Below are 23,572 nucleotides of genomic sequence, written 5' to 3'. Positions count from 1 at the left end.
TGTTCGAGGCGGGAAACAGGAACACGAGGGCACAGCTGGAAGTTGTCACAGGGATGTTAGGAATTATTTCTTTAGTCTTATAGTCAGGAAGAAAGCGGAGCAGCTGAGGCAGGATCCATACATAGCTTTAAGAGGCTCTCGAAGCCAGGAGAGAGTGAACCTAGTAACGACCAGCAAATAGGTGTGGCCAGGAGCTGAGACACGACCCCTGCAACCACATATAGGTGAGTACTCTCTTCATTATTTACACAAGGGTTATAAGTGTTAAGTTAAGAGTTCCTGCCTATATTTACACGCTAAGAGCTGTGACCTACGTCAGCTAAATTTAAAGCCTTTTTATTGTTATGAGACATACAAATAGGATGAAGTTGGAGCCATTTATGGGCCAGTGATTTCATTTGGTTAACGGTACTTCAGTGATGGCGTTATGCTGTACGAATACGTTCCAGACTCGAGTCACACACTGAGGGCCGGGGGTCGATCCCCGGTGTGGGTGGAAACCTTAGGAGTGTTTCCTAAAGACACTTGCTGTCCATGTTCACCTATCAGTAAAATGGGTACCTGGGTGTTGGTCGACAGGTGTGGGTTGCATCCTGGGACAATTTGACATAATTTACCCGAAATGCTCAGCATAACAAGCGGCTTTCTATATAGTAGTAGTCACTGTTGTCAGCTAGGACTGTGTACCTTGTATATGTACTGGTAGAAATAAATATATTATTTTTTATTTATTTATTTATTTATCCTAGGAATAAATGATTTGAGATAATTCCCCCCTCCCTCTCTCTCTCTCTCTCTCTCTCTCTCTCTCTCTCTCTCTCTCTCTCTCTCTCTCTCTCTCTCTCTCTCTCTCTCTCTCTCTCTCTCTCTCTCTCTCTTTCTCTCTCTCTCTCTCTCTCTCTCTCTCCCCTTTCTCTCTCTCTATCTGAATCTGTTTGGTTACAGCTTCTCGAGGGCCGAGAAAAACTAATTTTGGGTGTGATTTACAGGGCCCCAAATCTTGATAGGGAGTGCAGTAAACTTCTATGGGACGAAATTCGTAAGGCATCTACATACGAAAATGTTGTGCTAATGGGAGATTTCAACTATAGACAGATTGACTGGAGCAATTTGACAGGAAATTTAGAGTCAGGTGACTTTCTTGATACGATCCAGGATTGTTTTTTAAAACAGTTTGTGACAGAGCCAACTAGGGGAAATAACCTCCTTGACTTGGTTCTTGCCAGTAGGGAAACACTAATTAATAATCTTGAGGTTAATGATGAGCTTGGGGAAAGTGATCACAAATCACTCAGTTTTAATATATCATGGAATTCCCCTAATAATGGCAATCAAGTCTCCGTCCCTGACTTTCGCTTGGCTGATTTCATAGGACTGAAAAATTACTTAGGTGGGCTGAACTGGAATGACCTGACTAAGGGTCAGGTAGGTGGTGATGGTTGCCGATATGATGCTTTCCAGGGCATAGTTCTAGCTGCTCAGTCAAATTATGTTCCAAATAGGGAAATCAGATCAAACAAAAATGATCCTAAATGGATGAACAATAGATTAAAATATCTGATTGGTCAAAAGAGAGGCATATATAGGCAAATCAAAAGAGGAGAGGGGCAATTAAGAAATCGATATATTCAGTTAAAGAGAGAAATAAAAAAGGGAATTAGAAAAGCAAAAAGAGATTATGAGGTTAAAGTTGCAAGAGAATCGAAGACTAACCCAAAAGGATTCTTTCAGGTATACAGAAGTAAGATCAGGGACAAGATAGGCCCACTCAAAAGTTCCTCGGGTCAGCTCACTGACAGTGATAAGGAAATGCGTAGAATTTTTAACACATACTTCCTCTCAGTTTTTACACAGGAGGATACCAGCGATATTCCAGTAATGATAAATTATGTAGAACAGGACGATAATAAACTGTGCACGATTAGGGTCACAAGTGACATGGTCCTTAGGCAAATAGATAAATTAAAACCTAACAAATCCCCAGGCCCTGATGAACTGTATGCAAGGGTTCTAAAGGAATGTAAAGAGGAGCTTAGCACACCTTTGGCTAATCTTTTCAACATATCACTACAAACTGGCATGGTGCCAGATAAGTGGAAAATGGCAAATGTGATACCTATTTTCAAAACAGGTGACAGGTCCTTAGCTTCGAACTATAGACCAATAAGCCTAACCTCCATAGTGGGAAAATTTATGGAATCAATAATTGCCGAGGCAGTTCGTAGCCACCTTGAAAAGCATAAATTAATCAACGAATCTCAGCATGGTTTTACAAAGGGGCGTTCCTGCCTTACGAATTTATTAACTTTTTTCACTAAGGTATTTGAGGAGGTAGATCATGGTAATGAATATGATATTGTGTATATGGACTTCAGTAAGGCTTTTGACAGGGTCCCACATCAGAGACTATTGAGGAAAATTAATGCACATGGAATAGGAGGAGAATTTTTTTCCTGGATAGAGGCATGGTTGACAAATAGGCAGCAGAGAGTTTGCATAAATAGGGAGAAATCAGAGTGGGGAAGCGTCAAGAGCGGTGTTCCACAGGGGTCAGTGTTGGGCCCCCTGCTGTTCACAATCTACATAAACGACATAGATGAGGGCATAAAGAGCGACATCGGCAAGTTTGCCGATGACACCAAAATAGGCCGTCGAATTCATTCTGACGAGGACATTCGAGCACTCCAGGAAGATTTGAATAGACTGATGCAGTGGTCGGAGAAGTGGCAGATGCAGTTTAATATAGACAAATGCAAAGTTCTAAATGTTGGACAGGACAATAACCATGCCACGTATAAACTAAATAATGTAGATCTTAATATTACGGATTGCGAAGGAGATTTGGGAGTTCTGGTTGGCAGTAATCTGAAACCAAGACAACAGTGCATAAGTGTTCGCAATAAAGCTAATAGAATCCTTGGCTTCATATCAAGAAGCATAAATAATAGGAGTCCTCAGGTTATTCTTCAACTCTATACATCCTTGGTTAGGCCTCATTTAGATTATGCTGCACAGTTTTGGTCACCGTATTACACAATGGATATAAATTCTCTGGAAAATGTACAAAGGAGGATGACAAAGTTGATCCCATGTATCAGAAACCTTCCCTATGAGGATAGACTAAGGGCCCTGAAACTGCACTCTCTAGAAAGACGTAGAATTAGGAGGGATATGATTGAGGTGTATAAATGGAAGACAGGAATAAATAAAGGGGATGTAAATAGTGTGCTGAAAATATCTAGCCTAGACAGGACTCGCAGCAATGGTTTTAAGTTGGAAAAATTCAGATTCAGGAAGGATATAGGAAAGTACTGGTTTGGTAATAGAGTTGTGGATGAGTGGAACAAACTCCCAAGTACCGTTATAGAGGCCAGAACGTTGTGTAGCTTTAAAAATAGGTTGGATAAATACATGAGTAGATGTGGGTGGGTGTGAGTTAGACCTGATAGCTTGTGCTACCAGGTCGGTTGCCGTGTTCCTCCCTTAAGTCAATGTGACCTGACCTGACTAGGTTGGGTGCATTGGCTTAAGCCGGTAGGAGACTTGGACCTGCCTCGCATGGGCCAGTAGGCCTTCTGCAGTGTTCCTTCGTTCTTATGTTCTTATGTTCTCTCTCTCTCTCTCTCTTTCCCTCCCTCCCTCCCTCTCTCTCTCTCTCTCTCTCTCTCTCTCTCTCTCTCTCTCTCTCTCTCTCTCTCTCTCTCTCTCTCTCTCTCTCTCTCTCTCCCTAGTGTTCCTGGTGGCCCACAAGGCAGGTATGTGAGAGCAGGAACAGACTATGCCAGGTATGGGCAAGCGTAACCCATGGTACTTAAGACTAATGGTGGGTCATGCCTCCTTTTCCCCCTCCCGTCCCTTCTCATCCCCCACTAAGCTATAAATGTCACACCCATTCTCTCACGCCCACGCCTCCGCCCACGCCCTCTTCCAGACAACACCTACCCACCCGTCCACGCTTGCTCCTACCTACGATTCCCACTGGCGCCCACGTCCTTCTTAGTGGTAGTGGAATGCACTAACGCACTGAGTACATTAGACCGCTGTTTCTGGCAAGTACAATGCAGCTAGTTCCAGTCTGCTGGAGCAGTCATCTTGTGTTCAACTTCCGTCCCAGAAACGTCATCTTGCGTTCAACATTCGCCACACAAAACCACTTTCCGGCACGTCACCTCGACCAGTCAGATACACGATAGTCACTGCTTGATAAGATGAATGCGCCATCCTGGTCTGGGGTAACTGACAGGGTGCTAAGGTGATCTGACAGTTTCAGAGGGAGGGTGGAAGGCCTGAGGGAAGTTACCTCATTTCCAGGAACACTTCAGACTCTCTCACGTCTCTAGCAGCCTCACACGATAACAGTTCTGTCTTCTGTGAGGGCGTATAATACCCGTATACTGAGAGTGGTCTCGCACTCTCCCCAAACTCCATTCACAATTAGGTTTAACCTATCTCTGAAATCTGTACAAAGTTATGAATAGCCTGTACATACATCCTGGTGGTGGGAATATATGTTAAACCAAAACCTTATCTTTTGTGCATACCGTAGCCCCCTCATTTTTTTTAAATTGCCATATGACTGTCTTAAAAGCTGGCACAAAGTACGACTGGGGACTGCACCTCTTCGAAAGCACCTGTAGAATTGCTGATACAATGCTAGGTAAAAGGGCCCAGATACAACTAATGTGACATTTTATTGTGGTAATGTTTCACTCTCCAGGGTTGACAAAGCTCCTGGAGAGCGAAACGTTGATACAATAAAATGTCACATTAGTTGCGTCTGTGTCGTTTTACCTAAGGAAAGCACCTGTGGTGGTGATATGGTGCGTCTACTTTGCGATACCGTTCGACCAGCAACACTTTCTCACATAAGGCAGACACATAAGACATAAGCTCCCTACCCACAGGGACTGCTCACAGGAGCCCACAAGATCAATAAATGAGAAGTCCTTAATCGGTGATAACACCAGCGCAAGTCACACCCACGACGACCTAATTTATTTTATATTCTCTGCCTAATTTATCGCTTCAGCGAATGCTCGCTCCATTGGCACTGAATGCCGACATCGTCTGAAAACTGAACAGTTTCATGAGTGACTACACCACAGATTAATGTCTGATATATCAACTATGGTTAATGCAGCTTGTTTACCCTCTTCGTTTTCTTACTTGCAATGGTGATCACACATCTCACTGTGATCGGTTACGCACCTCTGGAAGGGACATCAGGCTTGCGCCTACACAGGACGAATCTGCTTCAGTTGTGCTCTAACTGGTACTTCTCACTCTGGAACATAGCAGAGAGTAGTGTTCTTCTGCCAGGAAAGAATGCTAAAGAACCAGCAGTGCTCCCTCTGAACACAGGCAGAGAAGAATATGAGAGAGAGGAAAGACTATCTTCCTAACAGTATTTGTGTTGTTGTTGTTGTTGTTGGTGACGGTGATGATGATGGTAGTCGTTGTGACGGTAGTGGTGGTCGTGGTGACGGTAGTGGTGGTAGTGGTGACGGTAGTGGCGGTCGTGGTGACGGTAGTGGTGGTAGTGGTGACGGTAGTGGTGGTAGTGGTGACGGTAGTGGCGGTCGTGGTGACGGTAGTGGTGGTAGTGGTGACGGTAGTGGTGGTCGTGGTGACGGTAGTGGTGGTAGTGGTGACGGTAGTGGCGGTCGTGGTGACGGTAGTGGTGGTAGTGGTGACGGTAGTGGTGGTCGTGGTGACGGTAGTGGTGGTAGTGGTGATGGTGGTGGTTAAGGCTAGTAATTACAGTCGGTGACACAACAATTACCTGAGCTAGTGTTTACAGTGGGCCACCCACACACAATCCTCTCTTCACACTCCTTCCTCATAAACCCAAAGGGGTCATAACAACGCCTCTGACTAACGGAAGTCAATCAGCTTCGATCCAAAGAAGAGGAAGAAAGGTTCAATTCCTTGCATCAAGAGTCCCTTCATCCAGTAACCATGAAGGAGAGATCTCATTCAAGCTTCCAAACTAGGAAAGAAATATTGGACACACTCAGATGCGACGATCTACTAAAGTGCAAAGTCACTGAATAACAAAGAACACTGGCATGGAGCTCCAAGATAAGAGGTGCAACACAAATGTGGGCAAATATTTTTTACAGAGTTACAGAACACTGAAACAGATAGACAGACTGGTTATAAATGACCATAATTTTTAAAGGGGTGGACCGGTAAGCCAGCGGAAGGCCTCGGTCAGATGACCAAAAGCTCCAAAGGCGGGTCATCATCTGACTAAGACCCGCGTCAGGAAACATTTGTCCTGTTTCCTGACGAACCTTACCTAACCTAACCTAACCTAACCTAACCTAACCTAACCTAACCTAACCTAACCTAACCTAACCTAACCTAACCTAACTGAAACAGACTGTCCTCTTAATTAATACTGTAGGAATAAAAACAATTCGGACTTTTAAAACCAAGCGAGACTAGTCCTTTTATAAATATGGAACTCGAGTACATAAAGTTCTAAGGCTGAGTACATACGAATCAAGGGACAAGTAGAACAATTCGAGGGCTGATTAAATACAAATCAAGAACAATTCAAGGGCTGACTAGAGCAATTCCAACAATATGTGTGTGGTGTGTGTGTGTGTGTGTGTGTGTGTGTGTGTGTGTGTGTGTGTGTGTGTGTGTGTGTGTGTGTGTGTGTGTGTGTGTGTGTGTTTGTGTGTGTGTGTGTTTGTGTGTGTGTGTGTGCTTGTGTTTGTGTGTGTGTGTTGTGTGTGTGTGTGTGTTTGTGTGTGTGTGTGTGTGTGTGTGTGTGTGTGTGTGTGTGTGTTTGTGTGTGTGTGTGTTTGTGTGTGTGTGTTGTGTGTGTGTGTTTGTGTGTGTGTGTTGTGTGTGTGTGTGTGTGTGTGTGTGTGTGTGTGTGTGTGTGTGTGTGTGTGTGTGTGTGTGTGTGTGTGTGTGTTTGTGTGTGTGTGTGTGTGTGTGTTTGTGTGTGTGTGTGTGTGTGTGTGTGTGTGTGTGTGTGTGTGTGTACTCACCCAGTTGTACTCACCTAGTTGAGGTTGCGGGGGTCGAGTCCGAGCTCCTGGCCCCGCCTCTTCACTGATCGCTACTAGGTCACTCTCCCTGATTATTATTATTATTATAATCAAAAAGAAGCGCTAAGCCACAAGGGCTATACAGCGCTGCCACTCTCCCTGAGCCGTGAGCTTTATCATACCTCTGCTTAAAGCTATGTATGGATCCTGCCTCCACTACATCGCTTCCCAAACTATTCCACTTACTGACTACTCTGTGGCTGAAGAAATATTTCCTAACATCCCTGTGATTTATCTGTGTCTTCAGCTTCCAACTGTGTCCCCTTGTTACTGTGTCCAATCTCTGGAACATCCTGTCTTTGTCCACCTTGTCAATTCCTCTCAGTATTTTGTATGTCGTTATCATGTCCCCCCTATCTCTCCTGTCCTCCAGTGTCGTCAGGTTGATTTCCCTTAACCTCTCCTCGTAGGACATACCTCTTAGCTCTGGGACTAGTCTTGTTGCAAACCTTTGCACTTTCTCTAGTTTCTTTACGTGCTTGGCTAGGTGTGGGTTCCAAACTGGTGCCGCATACTCCAATGTGGGCCTAACGTACACGGTGTACAGGGTCCTGAATGATTCCTTATTAAGATGTCGGAATGCTGTTCTGAGGTTTGCTAGGCGCCCATATGCTGCAGCAGTTATTTGGTTGATGTGCGCTTCAGGAGATGTGCCTGGTGTTATACTCACCCCAAGATCTTTTTCCTTGAGTGAGGTTTGTAGTCTCTGGCCCCCTAGACTGTACTCCGTCTGCGGTCTTCTTTGCCCTTCCCCAATCTTCATGACTTTGCACTTGGTGGGATTGAACTCCAGGAGCCAATTGCTGGACCAGGTCTGCAGCCTGTCCAGATCCCTTTGTAGTTCAGCCTGGTCTTCGATCGAGTGAATTCTTCTCATCAACTTCACGTCATCTGCAAACAGGGACACCCCAGAGTCTATTCCTTCCGTCATGTAGTTCACAAATACCAGAAACAGCACTGGTCCTAGGACTGACCCCTGTGGGACCCCACTGGTCACAGGTGCCCACTCTGACACCTCGCCACGTACCATGACTCGCTGCTGTCTTCCTGACAAGTATTCCCTGATCCATTGTAGTGCCTTCCCTGTTATCCCTGCTTGGTCCTCCAGTTTTTGCACCAATCTCTTGTGTGTAACTGTGTCAAACGCCTTCTTGCAGTCCAAGAAAATGCAATCCACCCACCCCTCTCTCTCTTGTCTTACTGCTGTCACCATGTCATAGAACTCCAGTAGGTTTGTGACACAGGATTTCCCGTCCCTGAAACCATGTTGGCTGCTGTTGATGAGATCGTTCCTTTCTAGGTGTTCCACCACTCTTCTCCTGATAATCTTCTCCACGATTTTGCATACTATACATGTCAGTGACACTGGTCTGTAGTTTAATGCTTCATGTCTGTCTCCTTTTTTAAAGATTGGGACTACATTTGCTGTCTTCCATGCCTCAGGCAATCTCCCTGTTTCGATAGATGTATTGAATATTGTTGTTAGGGGTACACATAGCGCCTCTGCTCCCTCTCTCAATACCCATGGGGAGATGTTATCTGGCCCCATTGCCTTTGAGGTATCTAGCTCACTCAGAAGCCTCTGTGTGTGTGTGTGTGTGTGTGTGTGTGTGTGTGTGTGTGTGTGTGTGTGTGTGTGTGTGTGTGTGTGTGTGTGTGTGTGTGTGTGTGTGTGTGTGTGTGTGTGTGTGTGTTGTTATCTATTTGTAGTTGCAGGGGTCGATTCATACTCCTGGCCCCGTGTGTGTATGGTCCTGCTGTTGTCTACCTTTCCTAGGACCTCTCATCTTTCGTCACTCACTCTCCATCCATTCTTTCATTTCCCTTCCCTCCTTTCCTACGTCCTCCCCTCCCTCCTTTCCTACGTCCTCCCCTCCCTCCTTTACTACGTCCTCCCTTCCCTCCTTTCCTACGTCCTCCCCTCCCTCCTTTCCTACGTCCTCCCCTCCCTCCTTTCCTACGTCCTCCCCTCCCTCCTTTCCTACGTCCTCCCTTCCCTCCTTTCCTATGTCCTCCCCTCCCTGCTTGCCTACGTCCTCCCCTCCCTCCTTTCCTACGTCCTCCCCTCTCTCCTTTCCTACGTCCTCCCCTCCCCCCTTTCCTACGTCCTCCCCTCCCTCCCTCCTTTCTCACCACCCGTATGAGAATCAATGAATGCTCGCAGTCAGTAGTGTGTGTGTATGTGTGTGTGTGTATGTGTACTCACCTATTTGTACTCACCTATTTGTGGTTGCAGGGGTCGAGTCCTAGCTCCTGGCCCCGCCTCTTCACCGGTTGCTACTAGACCCTCTCTCTCCCCGCTCCATGAGCTTTATCAAACCTCGTCTTAAAAACTGTGTATGGTTCCTGCCTCCACTACGTCATTTTCTAGGCTATTCCACTGCCTTACAACTCTATGACTGAAGAAATACTTCCTACTATCTCTCTGACTCATTTGTGTCTTCAACTTCCAATTGTGGCCTCTTGTTTCTGTGTCCCCCTCCCTGGAACATCCTGTCCTTGTCCACCTTGTCTATTCCACGCAGTATTTTATATGTCGTTATCATGTCTCCCCTGACCCTCCTGTCCTCCAGTGTCGTCAGGCCGATTTCCCTTAATCTTTCTTCATAGGACATTCCCCTTAGCTCTGGAACTAACCTTGTTGCAAACCTTTGTACTTTCTCTAGTTTCTTGACGTGCTTTATCAAGTGCGGGTTCCAAACAGGTGCTGCATACTCCAGTATGGGCCTGACATACACGGTGTACAGTGTCTTGAATGATTCCTTACTAAGGTGTCGGAATGCTGTTCTCAGGTTTGCCAGGCGCCCATATGCTGCAGCAGTTATCTGATTGATGTGTGCTTCCGGAGACATGCTCGGTGTTATACTCACCCCAAGATCTTTCTCCTTGAGTGAGGTTTGCAGTCTTTGGCCACCTAGCCTATACTCTGTCTGTGGTCTTCTGTGCCCTTCCCCTATCTTCATGACTTTGCATTTGGCAGGATTAAATTCGAGAAGCCATTTGCTGGACCAGGTGTCCAGTCTGTCCAGGTCTCTTTGAAGTCCTGCCTGGTCCTCATCAGATTTAATTCTCCTCATTAACTTCACATCATCTGCAAACAGGGACACTTCTGAGTCTAACCCCTTCCGTCATGTCGTTCACATATACCAAAAATAGCACTGGTCCTAGGACCGACCCCTGTGGGACCCCGCTCGTCACAGGTGCCCACTGTGATACATCATTACGTACCATGACTCGTTGTTGCCTCCCTGTCAGGTATTCTCTGATCCATTGCAGTGCCCTTCCTGTTATATGCGCCTGATGCTCTAGCTTCTGCACTAATCTCTTGTGAGGAACTGTGTCAAAAGCCTTCTTGCAGTCCAAGAAGATGCAATCAACCCACCCCTCTCTCTCTTGTCTTACTTCTGTTATTTTATCATAAAACTCCAGAAGGTTTGTGACACAGGATTTGCCTTCCGTGAATCCGTGCTGGTTGGCGTTTATACTCCTGTTCCGTTCCAGGTGCTCCACCACTCTCCTCCTGTATGTGTATGTGTGTGTGTGTGTGTGTGTGTGTGTGTGTGTGTGTGTGTGTGTGTGTGTGTGTGTGTGTGTGTGTGTGTGTGTGTGTGTGTGTGTGTCCCATCAACTGACGCTCTCAATGAAGAGAGAAGCCACTCTCCCCCACCCCCACTACAGCCTCCCTTCTGCCCCGTCTTCCTTTTCCACTTTGTCTCATCTTCCCTTTTCACTTCCCCCTATCCCTTTTCCCTTCTCTCGAATCCTCCTCCTCTCTCGTCTTCCCATTCTCTTTCTTTCCCCTCTTCCTGCTCCATCTCTTACCCCTGCCTCTGTTCCCCCTTTCCTGCTCCCTCCCTTCCTCCTCCTGTTCCCCCTTCCTCCTCCCCCTCTTTCCCTTCCTCGTGCCGGCCCTACTCCCACTTCCTGCTTGTGAATGGAGCGAGTTTTCCCAGAGACAATCACTTGCATGGTCTAAATATGTATTTTTTACCAGGTTTGTCTCCTAAGTGTGTGTGTGTGTACTCACCTATTTGTACTCACCTATTTGTGGTTGCAGGGGTCGAGTCCTAGCTCCTGGCCCCGCCTCTTCACCGGTTGCTACTAGACCCTCTCTCTCCCCGCTCCATGAGCTTTATCAAACCTCGTCTTAAAACTGTGTATGGTTCCTGCCTCCACTACGTCATTTTCTAGGCTATTCCACTGCCTTACAACTCTATGACTGAAGAAATACTTCCTACTATCTCTCTGACTCATTTGTGTCTTCAACTTCCAATTGTGGCCTCTTGTTTCTGTGTCCCCTCCCTGGAACATCCTGTCCTTGTCCACCTTGTCTATTCCACGCAGTATTTTATATGTCGTTATCATGTCTCCCCTGACCCTCCTGTCCTCCAGTGTCGTCAGGCCGATTTCCCTTAATCTTTCTTCATAGGACATTCCCCTTAGCTCTGGAACTAACCTTGTTGCAAACCTTTGTACTTTCTCTAGTTTCTTGACGTGCTTTATCAAGTGCGGGTTCCAAACAGGTGCTGCATACTCCAGTATGGGCCTGACATACACGGTGTACAGTGTCTTGAATGATTCCTTACTAAGGTGTCGGAATGCTGTTCTCAGGTTTGCCAGGCGCCCATATGCTGCAGCAGTTATCTGATTGATGTGTGCTTCCGGAGACATGCTCGGTGTTATACTCACCCCAAGATCTTTCTCCTTGAGTGAGGTTTGCAGTCTTTGGCCACCTAGCCTATACTCTGTCTGTGGTCTTCTGTGCCCTTCCCCTATCTTCATGACTTTGCATTTGGCAGGATTAAATTCGAGAAGCCATTTGCTGGACCAGGTGTCCAGTCTGTCCAGGTCTCTTTGAAGTCCTGCCTGGTCCTCATCAGATTTAATTCTCCTCATTAACTTCACATCATCTGCAAACAGGGACACTTCTGAGTCTAACCCTTCCGTCATGTCGTTCACATATACCAAAAATAGCACTGGTCCTAGGACCGACCCCTGTGGGACCCCGCTCGTCACAGGTGCCCACTGTGATACATCATTACGTACCATAACTCGTTGTTGCCTCCCTGTCAGGTATTCTCTGATCCATTGCAGTGCCCTTCCTGTTATATGCGCCTGATGCTCTAGCTTCTGCACTAATCTCTTGTGAGGAACTGTGTCAAAGGCCTTCTTGCAGTCCAAGAAGATGCAATCAACCCACCCCTCTCTCTCTTGTCTTACTTCTGTTATTTTATCATAAAACTCCAGAAGGTTTGTGACACAGGATTTGCCTTCCGTGAATCCGTGCTGGTTGGCATTTATACTCCTGTTCCGTTCCAGGTGCTCCACCACTCTCCTCCTGATAATCTTCTCCATAATTTTGCATACTATACACGTCAATGACACAGGTCTATAGTTTAGTGCCTCTTTTCTGTCTCTTTTCTGTCTCTTTTCTGTGTGTGTGTGTGTGTGTGTGTGTGTGTGTGTGTGTGTGTGTGTGTGTGTGTGTGTGTGTGTGTGTGTGTGTGTGTGTGTCTGTGTGTGTGTGTGTGTGTGTGTGTGTGTACTAAACCTAGCTGTACTCACCTAGTTGTGCTTACACGGGTCGAGTCATAGCTCCTGGCCCCGCCTCTTCACTGGTCGTGTGTGTGCTCACCTAGCTATGGTTATAGGGATCGATTGATAGCTCTTGGCCCCGCCTCTTCGCTGGTCGCTACTAGGTCCACTCTCTCCCTTCTCCAAGAGCTTTATTAAACCTCTTGTTAAAGCTATATTTGGATCCTGCCTTCACTACATCACTCTCCAGATTGTTCCACTTGCTGACAACTCTGTGACTGAAGAAATGCTTCATAACATCACTGCGGTTCATCTGAGTTTTCAACTTTCAGTTGTGACCCCTTGTTTCTGTGTCCCATCTCTGAAACATTCTGTCACTATCCACCTTGTCAATTCCTCTCAGTATTTTATATGTCGTTATCATGTGTCCCCGATCCCTCTTGTCCTCCAGTGTCGTCAGGTTGATTCCCCTTACCTCTCCTCGTAGGCCATACTTCCTCAGCTCCGGGACTAGTCTTGATGGAAACCTTTGCACTTTCTCAAATTTCTTGGCGTGTTTGATCCAATATGGCCCTGACGTACACAGCGTACAGTGTTTTCAACTCCTTACTTAAAAGTGTATGTGTATGTGAGTATATATGTATTCACAGACTTGATCTCACCTATTAGTGTTTGTGGGGGTCGTGTTTTAGCTCCTGGTCTTACCTCTTGAGCTGCGTCAACCTGCATTAATGGTTTTTGATCACTTCAGCCCAGTTATATACACTGTTAAAACTGCGCGTAGTCCGGCTCTACCATGGTGATAATTAGGTCTAAAATGACCATGGCGATAACGACGATTATAATGATGATGATGATTTCCTAACAATGGGGGAGACAAAATATTTACTGTCACTCGTGTAGCCACCGCTATCAATATGCTTTAAACAACTTTGAATAACCTCTCCTCGGAGGACGACCACACCATTCAGAGTGCGACCACACCATTCAGAGTGCGACCACACCATTCAGAGTGCGACCACACCATTCAGGAATCTTCCTCTAAGCATAAGCTAAGCGGATTTTCCTTGGGGAATACATAGTGTATATATTTTACACGTGGCTGCTTCCTGACTTGGTGTAAGCAGCGTTCTAATTGGCTGGTTAGAACCCAGGTTATCACGGATAGCACTTAGGATATTCAACTCTATGGGAATTCCAGCGAGGTAGTATAGTATTCTCTGGCTCCCTCAATCACCACCCACCCACGTCAGTGGGCGTGTGGGCGTGTGGGCGTGGGTGGTGATGAACCCAGTTGCTAGAGCTCCTGAATACCATTAGTGTAACTTTTGGATGAAAGTTGAGACAGCCTGACAGAGAGAGAGAGAGAGAGAGAGAGAGAGAGAGAGAGAGAGAGAGAGAGAGAGAGAGAGAGAGAGAGAGAGAGAGAGAGAGGAAGAGGAAGAAGAGGTGGAGAAGGAAGACGCAGACTCTTAAAGAATACAGAATCAGATAAATTTAAAGCGTAGGACCCAGGAAGCAGAGCTCCTGCCTTTCATGCTTCACAAGGTCCTCTCATGCTTCACAAGGTCCTCTCATGCTTCACAAGGTCCTCTGATACTTCACAAGGTCCTCTGATGCTTCACAAGGTCCTCTGATGCTTCACAAGGTCCTCTCATGCTTCACAAGGTCCTCTGATGCTTCACAAGGTCCTCTCATGCTTCACAAGGTTCTCTCATGCTTCACAAGGTCCTCTCATGCTTCACAAGGTCATCTCATGCTTCACAAGGTCCTCTGATGCTTCACAAGGTCCTCTCATGCTTCACAAGGTTCTCTCATGCTTCACAAGGTCCTCTCATGCTTCACAAGGTCCTCTCATGCTTCACAAGGTCCTCTCATGCTTCACAAGGTCCTCTCATGCTTCACAAGGTCCTCTCATGCTTCACAAGGTCCTCTCATGCTTCACAAGGTCCTCTCATGCTTCACAAGGTTCTCTCATGCTCCACAAGGTCCTCTCATGCTTCACAAGGTACTCTCATGCTCCACAAGGTCCTCTCATGCTTCACAAGGTACTCTCATGCTTCACAAGGTCCTCTCATGCTTCACAAGGTCCTCTCATGCTTCACAAGGTCCTCTGATGCTTCACAAGGTTCTCTCATGCTTCACAAGGTTCTCTCATGCTCCACAAGGTCCTCTCATGCTTCACAAGGTACTCTCATGCTTCACAAGGTCCTCTCATGCTTCACAAGGTCCTCTCATGCTTCACAAGGTCCTCTCATGCTTCACAAGGTACTCTCATGCTTCACAAGGTCCTCTCATGCTTCACAAGGTCCTCTGATGCTTCACAAGGTCCTCTCATGCTTCACAAGGTCCTCTCATGCTTCACAAGGTTCTCTCATGCTTCACAAGGTTCTCTCATGCTTCACAAGGTCCTCTCATGCTTCACAAGGTTCTCTCATGCTTCACAAGGTCCTCTCATGCTTCACAAGGTCCTCTGATGCTTCACAAGGTCCTCTCATGCTTCACAAGGTCCTCTCATGCTTCACAAGGTCCTCTCATGCTTCACAAGGTCCTCTGATGCTTCACAAGGTCCTCTCATGCTTCACAAGGTCCTCTGATGCTTCACAAGGTCCTCTCATGCTTCACAAGGTTCTCTCATGCTTCACAAGGTTCTCTCATGCTTCACAAGGTCCTCTCATGCTTGACAAGGTCCTCTCATGCTTCACAAGGTCCTCTGATGCTTCACAAGGTCCTCTCATGCTTCACAAGGTCCTCTCATGCTTCACAAGGTCCTCTCATGCTTCACAAGGTCCTCTCATGCTTCACAAGGTCCTCTCATGCTTCACAAGGTCCTCTCATGCTTCACAAGGTCCTCTCATGCTTCACAAGGTCCTCTCATGCTTCACAAGGTTCTCTCATGCTTCACAAGGTTCTCTCATGCTTCACAAGGTCCTCTCATGCTTCACAAGGTTCTCTCATGCTTCACAAGGTCCTCTCATGCTTCACAAGGTTCTCTCATGCTTCACAAGGTCCTCTCATGCTTCACAAGGTTCTCTCATGCTTCACAAGGTCCTCTCATGCTTCACAAGGTCCTCTCATGCTTCACAAGGTCCTCTCATGCTTCACAAGGTCCTCTCATGCTTCACAAGGTCCTCTCATGCTTCACAAGGTTCTCTCATGCTTCACAAGGCCCTCTCATGCTTCACAAGGTCCTCTCATGCTTCACAAGGTCCTCTCATGCTTCACAAGGTCCTCTCATGCTTCACAAGGTCCTCTCATGCTTCACAAGGTTCTCTCATGCTTCACAAGGTCCTCTCATGCTTCACAAGGTTCTCTCATGCTTCACAAGGTCCTCTCATGCTTCACAAGGTCCTCTCATGCTTCACAAAGTTCTCTCAAGCTTCACAAGGTCCTCTCATGCTTCACAAGGTCCTCTCATGCTTCACAAGGTTCTCTCACGCTTCACAAGGTCCTCTCATGCTTCACAAGGTCCTCTCATGCTTCACAAGGTCCTCTCATGCTTCACAAGGTCCTCTCATGCTTCACAAGGTCCTCTCATGCTTCACAAGGTCCTCTCATGCTTCACAAGGTCCTCTCATGCTTCACAAGGTCCTCTCAAGCTTCACAAGGTCCTCTCATGCTTCACAAGGTCCTCTCATGCTTCACAAGGTCCTCTCATGCTTCACAAGGTCCTCTCATGCTTCACAAGGTCCTCTCATGCTTCACAAGGTCCTCTCATGCTTCACAAGGTCCTCTCATGCTTCACAAGATCCTCTCATGCTTCACAAGGTCCTCTCATGCTTCACAAGGTTCTCTCAAGCTTCACAAGGTCCTCTCATGCTTCACAAGGTCCTCTCATGCTTCACAAAGTTCTCTCAAGCTTCACAAGGTCCTCTCATGCTTCACAAGGTCCTCTCATGCTTCACAAGGTTCTCTCATGCTTCACAAGGTTCTCTCATGCTCCACAAGGTCCTCTCATGCTTCACAAGGTCCTCTCATGCTTCACAAGGTCCTCTCATGCTTCACAAGGTCCTCTCATGCTTCACAAGGTCCTCTCATGCTTCACAAGGTCCTCTCATGCTTCACAAGGTCCTCTCATGCTTCACAAGGTACTCTCATGCTCCACAAGGTCCTCTCATGCTTCACAAGGTCCTCTCATGCTTCACAAGGTCCTCTCATGCTTCACAAGGTCCTCTCATGCTTCACAAGGTCCTCTCATCAACAACCCATGTTTGCAAATACAAATCCACGAGTGACGTCACTTTAGGGTTACTCTCTAACTAGACCTCTTTTAAACTGTACTCACATAAGAACATAAGAAAGAAGGAACACTGCAACAGGCCTACTGACCCACGCGGAGCAGGTCCATGTCCCCCTCCCCCGGATTAGACAAATGACCCACCCCCCGGATTATCCCTATGACCCACCCAGACTGGTCATCCCCACTCAAGGATGGAGCACTGTACCAGACCCAGCAGCACATGCTAGTCAGGTAAAACTCACACCCACCCACACCCACTCATGTATTTATCTAACCTATTTTTAAAACTACATAACGTTTTAGCCTCAATAACGGTACTCGGGAGTTTGTTCCACTCATCCACAACTCTATTACCAAACCAGTGCTTTCCTATATCCTTCCTGAATCTGAATTTTTCCAAGTTGAAACCATTGCTGCGAGTCCTGTCTTGGCTGAAAATTTTCACCACACTATTTACATTCCCTTTATTTATTCCTGTTTTCCATTTATACACCTCGATCATATCTTCCCTAATTCTACGCCTTTCGAGAGAATGCAGATTCAGGGCCTTCAGTCTATCCTCATAGGGAAGATTTCTGATACATGGGATCATCTTTGTCATCCTCCTATGTACGTTTTCCAGAGCATTTATATCCATTCTGTAATACGGTGACCAGAACTGAGCAGCATAGTCTAAATGAGGCCTAACCAAGGATATATAGAGTTGAAGAACAACCTGAGGACTTCTATTATTTATACTTCTAGATATGAAGCCAAGAATTCTGTTAGCTTTATTGCGAACACTAATGCACTGTTGTCTTGGTTTTAGATTACTGCTAACCAGAACTCCTAAATCCTTTTCGCAATCGGTAGTATTAAGATCTACATTATTTAGTTTATATGTCGCATGGTTATTTAACTGTCCAACATTTAGAACTTTGCATTTGTCAATATTAAACTGCATCTGCCACTTCTCCGGCCATTGCGTCAGTCTATTCAAATCATCCTGGAGTGCTCTAATGTCCTCATTAGAATGAATTGGACGGCCTATTTTGGTGTCATCAGCAAATTTGCTTATGTCGCTATTTATTCCCTCATCTATGTCGTTTATGTAAATTGTGAACAACAACGGGCCCAACACTGACCCCTGAGGAACACCGCTTGTGACGTGCCCCCATTCTGATTTCTCCCCATTTATGAAAACACTCTGCTGTCTATTTGTCAGCCATGCCTCTACCCAGGAAAAAAATTTTCCTCCTATTCCGTGTGCCCTAAGTTTCCTCAATAGCCTCTGGTGTGGAACTCTATCGAAAGCCTTACTGAAGTCCATATACACAATATCATATTCATTACCATGATCTACCTCCTCAAACACCTTAGTGAAAAAAGTTAGTAAATTCGTAAGACAGGAACGCCCCTTTGTAAAAACGTGTTGAGAATCATTAATCAATCTGTGCCTGTCAAGATGGCTACGAATTGCTTCGGTAATTATTGGTTCCATAATTTTTCCCACTATGGAGGTAAGGCTTATTGGTCTATAGTTCGAAGCCAAGGACCTGTCACCTGCCTTGTAAATAGGTATTACATTTGTCATTTTCCACTTATCAGGCATTATGCCAGTTTGTAGTGATATGTTAAAAAGATTAGCCAAAGTTATGCTAAGTTCCTCTTTACATTCCTTTAACACCCTTGCAAACAGTTCATCAGGACCTGGGGATTTGTTAGGTTTCAGTTTCTTTATTTGTCTGAGGACCATGTCACTAGTTACCGCAATCGTACATAGTTTATTATCATCCTGTTCTACGTAATCTATTATTTCAGGAATATCGCTAGTATTTTCCTGGGTGAAAACTGAGAGGAAGTAGGTATTAAGAATTTCACACATATCCTTATCACTGTCAGTGATCTGACCAGTGTTACTCTTAAGTGGGCTAATCTTGTCCCTAATCTTACTTCTGTATACCTGAAAGAACCCTTTTGGGTTAGTCTTTGAATTCCTTGCGACCTTAACCTCATAATCTCTTTTTGCTTTTCTAATTCCTTTCTTTATTTCTCTCTTTAATTGAATATATTGATTTCTTAACTGCCCATCCCCTCTTTTGATACGCCTATATAAGCCTCTCTTTTGACCAATGAGATGTTTTAATCTATTGTTCATCCATTTGGGATCATTTTTGTTAGATCTAATTTCCCTACTCGGAACAAAAGTTGTCTGGGCAGCTAGAACTATGCTCTGAAAAACGTCACATTGGCAACCAAGATCACCTACCTGACCCATAGTCAGGACATCCCAATTTAGCCCACCCAAGTAATTTTTCAGTCCCATGAATTCGGCCAAGCGAAAATCTGGGACAGAGATTTGATTGCAGTTATCTGGGTAATTCCATGATATATTGAAACTAAGTGATTTGTGATCACTTTCCCCAAGCTCATCATTAACCTCAAGATTATTAATTAGTGACTCTTCGTTGGCAAGAACCAAGTCAAGCAGATTGTTTCCTCTAGTTGGTTCTGTCACAACCTGTTCTAAAAAGCAATCCTGAACCGTATCAAGAAAGTCACTAGACTCAAGATTTCCTGTCATAGTGTTCCAATCAATTTGTCTAAAGTTAAAATCTCCCATTATCACAACATTTTCATATCTAGATGCCTTATGAATTTCGTCCCATAACACCTTACTACACTCCGTATCAAGGTTTGGAGGCCTATAAATCACACCCAAAATTAATTTGTCACGACCCTCGAGAAACTGTAGCCAAACAGATTCTGTGTTCGATGTTTCTAATCTTACATCATGTCTAAGACAACAATTTAAATTTTCTCTGACATACATCGCCACACCACCACCCCTCCTGTTGACCCTATCAGTGTGGAATAGTTTATAACCCTGTATGTTGCATTCAGAAGGCATTTCTCTAATTTCAGGTTGAACCAGGTCTCTGTTATACCAATAATATCTATATTACCTACACTTGCAAGTAATTTTAGCTCATCTATCTTATTTCTTAGACTCCTACTATTTGTATAGTAAACCTTAAGGGAGCTAGTCACTCGTTGCCCTCTACTATCTCTCTTTGTTTGTTGATCAATTGATTTGCCATTACTAGCAACTTTATTTTGAATAAAGTTGCTAGTAATGGCTAGTTTCAGTAATTAAGTAACCAATGATATATCAGTACTGGAAACGCCTTAAAGTCTTGAATATGTACTCAATGGAGCGGAGGAGAAAGAGATACATGATAATATATACCTGGAAAGTACTCGAGGGCCTTGTTCCAAATCTGAATACTGCTATAACAACATACTGAAGCAAGAGATATGGGAGGAAGTGCAAAATAAACCCAGTAAAAAGCAGGAGTGCAGTAGACACAATAAGGGAACACTGCATCAACATCCGTGACCCAAGATTATTCAACATCTTACCAGAAGATATCAGAAACACTGCTGGAACAAATGTAGAAGTCTTCAAGAGAAAACTGGACAAGTATCTCCACCAGGTGCCACATCAACCAAGCTGTGATGGATATGTGTGTCAGCGGACCACCACCAGCAACAATCTGGTTGACCAGACAAGCACCAGACGATCCTGGCCCATAGCCGGGCTCAGGGAGTAGAAAAACTCTCGGAATTCATCAAAGATTCAAAGAAAGATTCCGAAGAACAGTGACTAAGTAACTAATGACGTACCAGTACTGGTTAACAGTGACTAAACAGCCAGTCATGTTCCAGTACTGGTTAACAGTGACTAAACAGCCAGTCATGTTCCAGTACTGGTTAACAGTGACTAAACAGCCAGTCATGTTCCAGTACTGGTTAACAGTGACTAAACAGCCAGTCATGTTCCAGTACTGGTTAACAGTGACTAAGCAGCCAGTCATGTTGCAGTACTGGTTAACAGTGACTAAGTAGCTACTGATGCACCATTTCCTTAGCTCTCAGTGTAGTTCATTCCCCTCTTTACTGTAAGTTACTGTAACTTCTTCTATGACCTAGATACACGTAAAACATGTTAAGCCTTCCACACCGAAACTGTTCAACTTACTGCTGTGAACGAAGCCATTGCTCTCAAGGTCATGGGGCAGACATCTATTACACCGCAAGACGGACAGCCATCAGTAATTTCACTCTGGCTGCACCATTCTCAAGTACATCACTCCGGGAATGACTCGTGTTCGGAAATAGCTCTGGTAAGATATTTCAGACATAAAGTCAGTAAGGTAAATGAGATCGGCCGTGTTGGTCCTGTTCTTTTCAAGATAACAGACACAGAATGCACAGTAAGCCTCCACCAAGATAACGTTTCATAACAACGACAGTTCGCAATACCCTGGCTGTGGTAATTACCATCTTATCCACAATTCCAAGAGGAAACGTTTATATGGCGTGTCGATCTAGGACGGACCGATACATCTTGTAAACGTTTCCTTCAGAACTCTGGAGTAGTTATCAACTGAGTCGAGTAACAAGAAAGGTCATATATTCTTTCTAAAGCTTAGAGATACAAGGTCGTAAATTCTTTCTGAAGTTTGGAGATACAAGAAAGGTCGTATATTTCTATCTGAAGCTTGGAGATACAAGAAAGGTCGTATATTCTTTCTGAAGCTTGGAGATACAAGAAAGGTAGTAAATTCTTTCTGAAGCTTGGAGATACAAGAAAGGTCGTATATTCTTTCTGAGGCTTGGAAACGCCAGTTACAGCTTCACTCTCAACGCACTTCGACAACCGTGCAAAAAAAAATTCAGCTATTTTTGTCCTAATCAAAAGATGAATCGGAATATTTTATATTAAAATCTTCCATTTTAATATCTTGAGGTGAATGATTGCGACTTGTTCGTCCCAACCTGCCTACCACCTCCGCCAACACTCAGAAATGGTCGAAAATCCCACGTTTCCAGCGTCATTTCAGCATTTATGTAGATTTCAATCACAATAATCAGGAGTACATACATTCATTTGGGTACATAATGCTTACGATCACAGCGTCTGCTACCTGCTGGTGGTTACGGGGGTAATCGGCCCGTGGCCCGGATGATCGCCTCATGGATCCCAATCAATCAATCAATCAATCAAGTTTATTCTCTATAAGGATTACAATGCGGGGTTTACAGATTTTGAATATTGTGTGGTTTACATGTTTTAAAATACTAATTACAGAGGGGGCCACTAGGACACCTAGCATGGCTAGGCATTTCAGGGAGACTTAGATTAATTCTAAACTTTAATTAAATTATTACAGATTATGGTATTAAGGCTAAGTGACTAAATTATAGTTTGTGAGTTTAGCAATGTGAATGCTTTTGTTTTGGTACAATACATAGTGTCTATATTGGAGTATCATAGGCAAACTTATGACTAGTTAGGATTCATTATTTTAAGATTAAGATTCGCATTTCTGTGTTTATAGTCGATGGGTGAGTGAAAGTGTGAACCACCAGGTGGTTTACATATAGTTAGTTGGCGGGGTGTATCAGGGAGAAAAGATGTTTTCTAACTGTAGTTTTGAAAGTGATGAATGTGTCTGCAGTTCTAGAGTTTTCAGGTAGGGTGTTCCAGATTTTAGGCCCTTTGACACACATTGAATTTTTGTAAAGATTTAGTCGGACACGGGGAATGTCAGAGATGGTTGTGTCTGGTGTTATGCCTGTGGGTCCTGTCACAACTATCAAGAAAGCGTTTTAGGTCAAGGTTAATATTGGAATTTAAGGTCCTGTAGATGTAGACTGCACAGTAGTAAGTGTGGATGTTCTGAACAGGGAGTAAGTTTAGATCTTTGAAGAGCGGGGGGGGGAGGGTTGTTGCCAGGGATGGGATTTAGTGATTATTCTTACTGCGGCTTTTTGTTGGGTTATTATTGGCTTTAGATGTGTTGCTGCAGTTGATCCCCAAGCACAGATAGCATAGGTGAGGCATGGATAAATGAGTGAATGGTATAGTGTGAGAAGGGCAGTTTGCGGCACGTAATATCGTATCTTGGAGAGGATCCCCACCGTTTTGGATACTGTTTTTGTTATGTGTTGGATATGGGTGCTGAAATTTAGGTTGTTGTCGAGGTATAGACCTAGGAATTTGCCCTCATTATGTCTGGCAATTAGAGTGTTGTTGATCTTAATGTTAAGTTGCGCAACACCTGCTCTGCTACCAAACATAATGTAAAAGGTTTTGTCAGTGTTAAGTGTAAGTTTATTGGCTGTCATCTAAGTCAGAATTTTGATCAGCTCCTCGTTAACAATGGTGTTGAGGGGGGCAAGATTAGGGTGGGAGATGACGTAAGTCGTGTCGTCAGCAAAGAGATTGGGTTTCAGGTGTTGGGATACATTTGGAAGATCATTGAAGTATATGAGAAAGAGCAGGGGACCAAGGACACTTCCCTGCGGAACTCCAGTATCAAGTGACCGTGTTGATGAGGCTGTGTCTTTAATGGTGACATACTGATACCTATTAGTAAGGTAGGATTTTAAATATGCAAGCGCATGGCCTCATACCATAATGGTCAAGTTTGTGGAGTAGGATGTCGTGGTCTACTGTGTCAAACGCTTTTCTTAGGTCAATAAAAATTCCTAGCGGATATTCCTTATTTTCCAATGCTGTGTAAAGCAGATCTAGCATTTTTATAATTGCATCATTAGTGCTTTTATTTTTCCTGAATCCAAATTGGCAGGGGTTGAGTATGTTTTGTACTGTTATAAGCGAATATAATCTCTTGTGCACGAGTTTCTCGAAGATTTTGGATAGCAATGGTAAGTTTGATAA

The sequence above is a fragment of the Cherax quadricarinatus genome, chromosome 30 (assembly GCF_038502225.1).
Source record: "Cherax quadricarinatus isolate ZL_2023a chromosome 30, ASM3850222v1, whole genome shotgun sequence".
Classification (NCBI taxonomy): Eukaryota; Metazoa; Arthropoda; class Malacostraca; order Decapoda; family Parastacidae; genus Cherax; species Cherax quadricarinatus.
Note: the sequence above shows the minus strand (reverse complement) of the source record.